Consider the following 10229-nt stretch of genomic DNA (forward strand, 5'->3'; position numbering starts at 1 on the left):
ATTAGTGCAAACACATTTTGATTATGCAGCAACTTTCTGGTATAGTTGCTCTACGAAACGAGTGAAAATTAAATTACAGACTGCTCAGAACAAGTTGTGTAGAATTATTATATGCCTTCATCCACAAATGCATTTAAATACTAATCATTTTAGGGAAATAGGGTTTTTAAAAGTGGACAAGAGGGTAATTTTTCTTAAGTTGATGGTGTATAAAATATTACAGAGAAATGTTCCAAAGTATTTGTGTGATTATTATGTTTTCATAAGAGATATTCATAGTTTTTCTACAAGGTTAAGGATAAACAATATATACTTGTGTTGGTATAAGAGTTTAAATTGGAAGTATTCGTTTTTGTATTCTAGCGCTGTTGCTTGGAATGAATTGCCTGATTGCTTAAAAAAAACTCAAGAAGAAGGTTTTTTAAGAAGAAAAGTTAAAAAATGTATTTTTTAACGATGTTTGAGGTATTATATGATGATGTGTGTTGTTTGATCTCATTCCCATTATGAACTGCTCGTCCATTTTTGAATTCTGAATTCGTTGCTGTAGTAAGCGAAAACGGATTTATCTATCGACACAAATCCATAACGTTTTATCAGCACAGTCTCTAGATTATCTCACTCTATTTTGGTGAAAATCGATGATTGATGAGGAGTTCGAAAATGTAGGTGTTCAACATAAATCAAAATGGCGGACAGGAAGTCCAGCTGGCATATTTGGTATCTATGTTGTCGGCATAAACCATGGAATATTTTGAGACCAGTTTCATTACAATAGGATAATGCAATAAAAAGTTATTCGCATTTTTATAAATGTAATTATTACTGGTTAATGAATGGTTTATTACTCTTTACCAATAGGTGGCGCTGTTAACAAATTGATGAGGTATGGTCAGTGTGAAGTGACAGTGACACATACAAAGTTTGGTGCAAATATGTCAAAGCTTTGCAGAGATATATCCTCAAATGCATTTTGGCACTGTGCCTAAAATTTGTAACGGTGGAAATAAGCCTATGGCTTTTTTGTCTATTTTATCATCGACAGTTTCTTTTTAAAGATGTGTATGAATTGGTCTTTTGGGCTTGATTGTACTTGTTTTAAATATATTGTCAAATAAATCAAATAAAAAAAGTTAACATCAAATTAAGTGTATGAAAACACTGCATTCACTTTTTGCACTTTTTTATGTTATTTCTGTAAGAAGTACTGTATGATTTTAAATGTATGCAGGTAGATACCTGAAACTTGAGAATGGGCTCACCTTGGGCAACCATTAAGAAACCATCTAGCAACACCCTAGTATCCACCCAAATCAAACACAACACTTTAATGAGATTTCACTTGTGCTTTCAGTCTTGAGTTTTCAAGTGCTGTCAATACTTTCAGTTTTGAGTATCAGTGGACTCTTTTTGGGATCCAGTTGGTTTGACACACTTGAAATTGTCAGGGTCATTCTTAACTTTGAGTAAACATAATCCTGGGTTCTTTCGATCCATATTTCACCAAATTTCATACATTATACTCGATTAGTAAGTAATCCGTGTTAATCAGCTTCTGAAATTTTACTGTATACCCTCGCAACTCTTGTATCTCTGTTGTTTGCATATCAAGTTAATAACAGTGATTGGACAAAAACAGGTCACAGCGAGCACACAATCAGTTTTACTAACAAAGCACACAAGCATTAAACAAGGTAAGCTAAAGTAGACTGAGAGCTAAGTTAGTCTAATGGCTGTGAAAAAAGAAGAAGAAGAAGAATAAAACATTCCTCAAATATTGTTTAGTTTAAGATGACATGGCTCACAGTCAAAAACCTTTTACTCATTTTTGTTGGAAAAGACAATAAAAAAAGTACAGTATTTTTTACATTGTTTATGGAAAGCTCCAGAAAACTGCTGAACGTCTTGGTTACGTATGTAACCCTCGTTCCCTGAAGGAGGGAACGGAGACGTTACGAATGGGATCTCGCCCGAGAGCCCAATCACCTTCGAGAGGTACAAAACGAGCCAATGGTACACAAAGTACCTTGGTCTGCGGAATTTGCATCGCGAGCTCCGCCCCGCAGAGCGGGTATATAAGGAGCAACGCGAGCAACTCGCATTCAAGTCTTCGCTGAGGAGCCGAGCCAGTGACCCGGCCGTTCAGCGGAACAGCGATGTGGCAAGGGGACGTAACGTCTCCGTTCCCTCCTTCAGGGAACGAGGGTTACATACGTAACCAAGACGTTCCCTTTCAGTCGGTCACGTTCGACGTTACGAATGGGGTCCCTTACAAAACGCCACATGGCTGTCTTCCAGCGACCCGTGTGAGTGATAGCACCCTGTCGTGAGGCCAGCACGAGTGAGGGCCTACAGCTCGCACAGAATACGCTGGGTAGCACATTCCAGCTGGACATATGCTAGCAGGCTGCCTGCCCGTGGGAGGACTTACAGAAGTAGGTATCTACCAAGGTGGTGATACATAAGAACTCTGAGGTACCCAGCCCGCAGGGTGGAATTTTCAACGACAGAGCTGGCAAGGGCTTGCCAAGGGAAAGACACATGCTGCGGAGAGACTTACTGTGGACATACACACGTGGGATTACCCAGAAGGGGAATCACGACACATGGAGGCACCTAGTCCCACACATGGCTGACCAAAGGGCATGTACGCAAGTGTTGGACATCAACAGTGCTGGAGGAACCCAGGGTTCTGACTGAGGAACTCACCTGAGGGGAATAGCGCACGCATCCAGTCCGCGGAGTGGAATGGCGCAGCAAGCGGATTGACACCGAGCAGGTCCTTACTGGCCCGAAGTGGCGAGTATCTGGGAGGACACGGGCTCTACACGGAGATTATAAAATCTTGCGAATGTGTTAGGTGTCGCCCAGCCCGCAGCTCTACAGATGTCTGCTAGCGAGGCGCCATGCGCCAACGCCCAGGAGGAAGCTACGCTCCTAGTTGAGTGAGCTCTCACCCCTAGGGGGCATGGCAGGTCTCGAGCCTGATAAGCCAGGACAATAGCATCCACTATCCAGTGGGATAACCTCTGCTTGGAGACAGCCTTTCCCTTCTGCTGGCCTCCGTAACAGACAAAGAGCTGGTCTGAGGTCCTAAGGCACCGAGTTCTGTCCACGTAGGTGCGGAGCGCACGTACTGGACAGAGCAGCGCCAGGGCTGGGTCTGCCTCCTCCAGGGGCAGCGCTTGCAAGTTCACCACCTGATCCCTAAAAGGAGTGGTGGGAACTTTGGGCACGTACCCAGGCCGGGGTCTCAAGATAACGTGAGAGTTAGCCGGCCCGAATTCCAGGCACGCTTCGTCAACTGAAAATGCCTGCAGGTCCCCGACCCTCTTCACCGAAGCCAAAGCCGTCAGGAGCGCAGTTTTCAAAGATAAAAACTTTAGCTCTACTGAGAGCAAGGGTTCGAAGGGAGCTCTCTGCAGTGCTGATAGAACCACTGCGAGGTCCCAAGAGGGGACTTGCTGAGGGCGAGGCGGATTGAGCCTCCTTGCTCCTCTCAGGAACCTGATGATCAGATCGTGCCTTCCAAGAGACTTACCTTCAACAGGGTCATGGTGAGCCGAAATGGCAGCCACATAGACCTTGAGGGTGGAAGGAGACAGCCTACGTTCCAACCCCTCCTGAAGAAAGGAAAGCACTGACCCAATCGGGCACTTCCAGGGGTCCTCACGCCGTGAAGAACACCAAGTGACGAAGAGGTTCCACTTCAAGGCATAGGCATGTCTGGTGGACATGGCTCTAGCTGAAGTGATGGCAGCTACCACCTGTGGTGGCAAGGTACCTAAACCTTCCGTGACCCGTCCAGAACCCACACATGTAGGTTCCATAGATCGGGACGTGGGTGCCAGAGGGTGCCCCGTCTCTGAGAAAGAAGGTCCCTCCTCAGAGGAATTGGCCAGGGAGGGGCTGTCGCGAGGAGTACAAGTTCGGGGAACCAGGTCCGGCCGGGCCAAAAAGGCGCAACCATGAGGACCTGCTCCTCGTCCTCCCTGATCTTGCACAACGTCTGTGCAAGAAGGCTCACTGGGGGAAACGCATACTTGCGCAGGCCCAGCGGCCAGCTGTGTGCCAGGGCGTCCGTGCCGAGGGTGCCCTCGGTCAGGGAGTAAAACAACTGGCAGTGGGAATTTTCTGGAGAGGCAAACAGGTCTACCTGGGCGTCTCCGAAGTGTTCCCAAATCAGCTGAACCGACTGGGGGTGGAGTCTCCATTCCCCGGGGCGAGACTGCTGTCGTGAGAGCTCGTCGGCTGCACGATTGAGCCTGCCTGGAATGTGAATGGCACGAAGCGACCTCAGATGCTTGTGACTCCACAGGAGGAGATGGCGAGCGAGTTGCGACATGCGGCGGGAGCGTAGACCACCCTGACGGTTGATGTACGCTACGGTCGCCGTGTTGTCTGTACGAACCAGAACGTGCTTGTCCTTCAGCAGGGCCCTGAAGCGGTGCAGAGCAAGACGTACTGCTAGCAACTCGAGGCAATTGACATGCCACTGAAGTCGGGGTCCTGGCCAGGAGCCTGACGCAGCATGCCCATTGCACATGGCACCCCAGCCCGTGGCAGAGGCATCTGTTGACACAACAACATGTCTGGACACCGGTTCTAGGGGCACGCCGGCCCGTAGAAACGAGGGGTCCAACCACGGGGTGAAGTATCGACGGCAGGCCGGAGTGATGGTCACTCGGAGCGTGCCCTGTTGCCATGCCCATCTCGGGACTCGGTCGTGAAGCCAGTGCTGAAGCGGTCTCATATGGAGTAGCCCGAGCGGTATGACTGCCGCCGCGGACGCCATATGCCCCAGGAGCCTCTGAAACAGTTTCAGTGGAACCGCTCTCTTGCCCTCGAATTGTCTCAGGCAACTCAGCAGTGACTGCGCGCGCTCGTTTGTAAGCTGCGCGAACATGGCGACCGAGTCTATTTCCATACCGAGAAAAGAGATCCTCTGCACAGGGGAGAGTTTGCTCTTTTCCCAGTTGACCTGAAGACCCAGTCGGGCGAGGTGTCTGAGCACCAGATCCCTGTGCTCGCACAACCGCTCTCGAGAGTGAGCTAGGATCAGCCAGTCGTCGAGGTAGTTGAGGATACGGACACCCTGTTCCCTGAGAGGAGCCAGGGCCCCCTCCGCAACCTTCATAAAGACGCGGGGAGAGAGGGCCAACCCGAATGGGAGAACCTTGTACTGATATGCCTGCCCCTCGAAAGCAAACCGAAGAAACGGTCTGTGTCGAGGAAGAATGGAGACATGAAAGTACGCGTCCTTCAGGTCGATCGCTGCAAACCAATCCATCGGACGAATGCATTCGAAAATGCGCTGGGGCGTTAGCATCTTGAACGGGAGTCTGTGTAGAGCTCGGTTCAAGGCACGCAGGTCCAGGATTGGCCGTAACCCACCTGTCTTCTTGGGTACTATGAAGTAAGGGCTGTAAAAGCCGGACTTCATGTCGGCTGGAGGGACCGGCTCTATCGCGCCCTTTGCCAGCAGGGTCGCGACCTCCGCGCGCATGACAGGGGCATCTTTGCCCACCATCGTCGCGTGGACACCCCGAAACCTGGGGGGACGCCGGGTGAACTGAATCGCGTAGCCGAGCCTGAGCGTCCGGATGAGCCAGCGGGAAGGCCTGGGGAGCTCTAGCCAGGCTCCCAGGAACCGAACCAGCGGGGTCAAGGGGACTACAGGCGTACCCACAGTGGGGCAGCGTGGTGGAGCAGACAGCCCCGGCATGGGAGGCATAGCGTCCCTTAGCGGGGGCGGAGTGCGGGCACTCGTCTGACTCCAAGTGGCAAAGAGGGCATGAGAAGGCGAAGCGTTCTTGAGCCGTCTTTGCATGGAAATTGGCAAGGGGAGAGGGGAACGAGAGCGGCGAGGAAGCACGTCGCCAGCTGTCATTCGTGGCCTCTTGGGACCCGGAGGTAGAGGAAACAGCTCTTTTAGTGAAGATATGGGTACCACTGGCCGCAGGGGGGCGCCCTCGGCGACGAGCAGGCTGAGGTTGCGCCGGCGGCGGGGTGGAAGCAGCAGAGGGCCGCCGGGGCAGGATGTGTCTGAAGGCCTCAGACTGCTTCTGGGCGGCAGAGAACTGCTGGGCAAAGCTCTCTACCGCGTCGCCGAAGAGGCCATCCTGGGAGACCGGGGAGTTGAGGAGCTGAGCCCGATCAGACTCCCTCATGTCTGCCAGGTTCAGCCATAGGTGGCGCTCCTGGACCACCAAAGTGGACATCACCTGACCCAAGGAGCGCGCAGTGACCTTCGTCGCCCGGAGAGCGAGGTCGGTTGCAGTGCGCGCCTCCTGCAAAACCCCTGGGTCAGCACTGCCCTCGTGCAGCTGCCGGAGCAGCTTGGCCTGATAGACCTGCAGAGAGGCCATGGCATGCAGGGCAGAAGCGGCCTGGCCCGCAGCTCTGTAAGCCTTGGCCACAAGCGTGGATGAGAACTTACAGGCTTTGGAGGGCAGCTTGGGACCACCACGCCAAGCGGAGGCGCTCTGTGGACACAGTTGCATCGCAACAGAGCGCTCCACCGGGGGAATCCCAACATACCCCTTGGCCGCCCCGCCATCGAGGGCAGTGAAGGCGGAGGAAGAACCAGAACGGTTTCGGGCAGTTAAAGGTGCCCTCCATTAACTAGTTACTTCCTGGTGCACTTCCGGGAAGAAAGGAACCAGAGGGGGGTGCTGGCGATCCGCACGAGCAGCCCCCAGGAACCAATCATCCAGCCTCGAGCGCTCAGGACAGGGCGGAGGATTCCACTCAAGCCCGATGCTCTCCGCTGCCCGGGAAAGCACGGCCGTCAGCTCGGGATCAGACTCGGACAACGCTGGCACTCCCGAGGGAGGCAACGCAGCCGAACCCTCATCTCCCGAGGACTCAAGCGATGTGCTCGGCTCCGAAGCGAAAGCTTGAATGCGAGTTGCTCGCGTTGCTCCTTATATACCCGCTCTGCGGGGCGGAGCTCGCGATGCAAATTCCGCAGACCAAGGTACTTTGTGTACCATTGGCTCGTTTTGTATCTCTCGAAGGTGATTGGGCTCTCGGGCGAGATCCCATTCGTAACGTCGAACGTGACCGACTGAAAGGGAACTAAGAGTTCCTCACATTCGTACTAAGTTAGATTGTCAGACATCTATGCAAACACATGCATGTGGATCATCTCTTACTGTTTCAGATTCAGCGTACAGAGAAAGCGAGACGCTGTGTTAGCAAAGCGTGCTTGTGTTTTACTGAAACAGATATTCACATCCTGACCTGAAAAAACACCTCACAAATCTGTCACTGAATCAATGGAGATCTTCTAAATTGTTCTGATTTTCCTAAATAGTAAGCTATAGTAATTTAGTGATGTTTCTAATGCAAAAATGGATAAAGGAGAGTTGATTTGAAAAATCTGAATGTTTACCACAGTAAAAAGAGAGATCTACCCTACCTAGGCATGAGCTGTGACTCAAAGCTGTGAGCAAGACACAGCCATGACAAATTAATTTCTCAGACAACATTTTCCAGTTTATTCATGCACTACTAGAATAAAGAGTGTGTACTGGTTAGTATGAAGCATTTAAAATGCTTCTTAAATATGTTCACTATATCTAGAAGTAAAATAAACGGTTTCATTATTATATTAAAATAAATACAAAGGTTCAAAAGTCCTGGATGATATTGAAAATCATTCAAAATAAATCTAGGCTTGAAAAAAATGTTTTATAATTTTTAAATATATATACAGTATATATACAGTAGGTTTAGAAGATTTGTTTTATCTAGCTGTATTTACTCAGTCCAATATTCAACTTAAAGATGTAACACCAACATGTAAGAAAAAATAAATAAATAAACAAAATCATTGAGGAAACATGTATCACCCCCTTCCGAAAATGACGTGTAAACTCAATCAGGTGTATCTAATCACCTTCTCAATGGCACACAAAGACATTTGACTTTCAGCTGTGATCATCTGTCCTCAGTTTGATCAGCTCAGCATGAAAATAGCTTTCCTGAAGCATTTCAGTCCTTGGTAGTGCAATTGAAGCAAACAATCAACTCTGGGTGGCAAGACACTGTCAAAAGTGTACTGCCTATAGTGTACATACACTTTTACATCAATCAATCAATCAATCACCTTTATTTATATAGTGCTTTAAACAAAATACATTGCGCCAAAGCACTGAACAACATTCATTTGGAAAACAGTGTCTCAATAATGCAAAATGATAGTTAAAGGCAGTTCATCATTGAATTCATTGATGTCATCTCTGTTCAGTTGAAATAGTGTCTGTTTTAATTTGCAATCAAGTCAACGATATCGCTGTAGATGAAGTGACCCCAACTAAGCAAGCCAGAGGCGACAGCGGCAAGGAACCGAAACTCCATCGGTGACAGAATGGAGAAAAAAACCTTGGGAGAAACCAGGCTCAGTTGGGGGGCCAGTTCTCCTCTGACCAGACGAAAACCAGTAGTTCAATTCCAGGCTGCAGCAAAGTCAGATTGTGCAGAAGAATCATCTGTTTCCTGTGGTCTTGTCCTGGTGCTCCTCTGAGACAAGGTCTTTACAGGGGATCTGTATCTGGGGCTCTAGTTGTCCTGGTCTCCGCTGTCTTTCAGGGCAGTAGAGGTCCTTTCTAGGTGCTGATCCACCATCTGGTCTGGATACGTACTGGATCCGGGTGACTGCAGTGACCCTCTGATCTGGACACAGACTGGATCTGGTGGCCACGGTGACCTCGGAACAAGAGAGAAACAGACAAATATTAGCGTAGATGCCATTCTTCTAATGATGTAGAAAGTACGGTGTTATGTGAAGTGTTCCGGTTCCAGTTTACCTAATTAATGCAGCCTAAAAATCCTTTAACGGATTTGGATATTAAAAGCATATTAGTATGTTATGTGTATGCCAGGTTAAAGAGATGGGTCTTTAATCTAGATTTAAACTGCAAGAGTGTGTCTGCCTCCCGAACAATGTTAGGTAGGTTATTCCAGAGTTTAGGCGCCAAATAGGAAAAGGATCTGCCGCCCGCAGTTGATTTTGATATTCTAGGTATTATCAAATTGCCTGAGTTTTGAGAACGTAGCGGACGTAACGGAGTATAATGTAAAAGGAGCTCATTCAAATACTGAGGTGCTAAACCATTCAGGGCTTTATAAGTAATAAGCAATATTTTAAAATCTATACGATGTTTGATAGGGAGCCAGTGCAGTGTGGACAGGACCGGGCTAATATGGTCATACTTCCTGGTTCTAGTAAGAACTCTTGCTGCTGCATTTTGGACTAGCTGTAGTTTGTTTACCAAGCGTGCAGAACAACCACCCAATAAAGCATTACAGTAGTCTAACCTTGAAGTCATAAATGCATGGATTAACATTTCTGCATTTGACATTGAGAGCATAGGCCGTAATTTAGATATATTTTTGAGATGGAAAAATGCAGTTTTACAAATGCTAGAAACGTGGCTTTCTAAGGAAAGATTGCGATCAAGTAGCACACCTAGGTTCCTAACTGATGACGAAGAATTGACAGAGCAACCATCAAGTCTTAGACAGTGTTCTAGGTTATTACAAGTAGAGTTTTTAGGCCCTATGATTAACACCTCTGTTTTTTCTGAATTTAGCAGTAAGAAATTACTCGTCATCCAATTTTTTATATCGACTATGCATTCCATTAGTTTTTCAAATTGGTGTGTTTCACCGGGCTGCGAGGAAATATAGAGCTGCGTATCATCAGCATAACAGTGAAAGCTAACACCATGTTTCCTGATGATATCTCCCAAGGGTAACATATAAAGCGTGAAGAGTAGCGGCCCTAGAACTGAGCCTTGAGGTACTCCATACTGCACTTGTGATTGATATGATACATCTTCATTCACTGCTACGAACATAGCCCATCTATATAGTATGTTCATAGTACACCTATCTGTATATCGTGCTTATAGTATTTAATATCTGTAAATTATGTCCATAATACTTACCTGTATAGTTATTGTACATATTATAAACCTTTATTCTGTACTTACTGCTTATTGCACTTCTGGTTAGATGCTAACTGCATTTCATTGCCTTGTACCTACATGTGCAGTGACAATAAAGTTGAATCTAATCTAATCTAATCTAAAAAGATGCACAAAACATTTCAGTCTTTATCAATGCCTTGAAGCACAGTGAAGTCTATTATTAAGAAGTGGAAGGTATTTGGTCAAATACAGCTTAGCATCCAAATAACAGCACTCCCCCTGTAAAGCATG

This window comes from Carassius auratus, chromosome 50 (assembly GCF_003368295.1).
Source record: "Carassius auratus strain Wakin chromosome 50, ASM336829v1, whole genome shotgun sequence".
NCBI lineage: Eukaryota > Metazoa > Chordata > Actinopteri > Cypriniformes > Cyprinidae > Carassius > Carassius auratus.